The sequence below is a fragment of the Lathyrus oleraceus genome, chromosome 5 (assembly GCF_024323335.1).
Source record: "Lathyrus oleraceus cultivar Zhongwan6 chromosome 5, CAAS_Psat_ZW6_1.0, whole genome shotgun sequence".
Classification (NCBI taxonomy): Eukaryota; Viridiplantae; Streptophyta; class Magnoliopsida; order Fabales; family Fabaceae; genus Lathyrus; species Lathyrus oleraceus.
In genome coordinates this window covers 521,040,748-521,041,994 of record NC_066583.1, presented here as the reverse complement: position 1 = coordinate 521,041,994, position 1,247 = coordinate 521,040,748, and positions in this window count along the sequence as shown.

Genomic DNA, 1,247 nt, shown 5'->3' with positions numbered 1-1,247 from the left:
TCTTATCTTTAGAACTAGAGAAGTACATGAATTCGTCTCAATCATAACCCCTCTATTTTGCATTGTACTACAATTATCTTTTGATTTTTTTTTATAAAAACAAAATTTACTAATGTCATGTGCACTTCAAGTTACTACGTTGAATTTAGGCATGTATGATATCCATTTAATTGTCTTGGATAAATTTCCATCATTATAAATTCTTTCATTAAACCAATTTATCAAACTCTTGTTATGCTCTTTCAACAACCATTTGTCACTCATCCGAGGGAATGTTTCCTTGATAAGTATCTTGTGAGTATATAATTAAGGTTGGACTTTATCAATATTATTCAATATATAAAAATGTGTTTGAAGAAATATATCATGAGCCATTGGTTTAACATTTAAACATTGAGTACCTTTACCTTCATATCTTCCATCATGACGAGACGTTGGAATTCCTATAGAGTATGCTTATGACAAATAGTTTGAACAAAACCCAATAGTTTATTCTATTATGTATCTTTAAATGATCAAAACTTTCTAACGGTGATGATTCTTCAATCCCCTTTAAAGATATTCATGTATCGCTCTATTGGATTCATCCACCTTAAATAAATCGGATCATAAAATAGGATTTCCCTGACTAGATTAATAATTAAGTGAACTATAATGTCAAAAATTATGGAGAGAAATACATGTCTCATTAACACAAGATTATTGCAACCTCATCTTCTAATTCATATAATTTTTTGAAATCAAATACTTTATTACATATATCTTAAAATAACAAGCACAATATGGTTATAGTTACCTTTATAATTTCTAGTAAGATGCCACAGATAGCCACTAGTAGAAGTTGTTGCATCAAAATATAACAATCATGAGATTTTAAGCCAATTAACTTTAGATATTTCATTGATATAAGTTTCTTGATGTTTGATGAGTATCCTTTGGGAACTTTTATACCATGGAAACACTCTCAAAATCTTTTGTTTCCTTTTTAGATAGAGTTTGACATGCTGGGGGAAATATGTTCTTTTTCCTAATTCTTCTGGAGCTAACATTTGTCATATACCCATCACCACCATATCTAGACAAGAATTCTTACAATATTTTGTCTTTTCTTGAATTTTTAGATGTGTTCCAATCAAAATATTTTCTCTACATACATCACATCAAGACAATGTCTTACATCGAGGTTAGACCAACATGGAAGACAAAGAACACCGACCTTTTTTTCGTATATTTTTCTCAACTAGCCA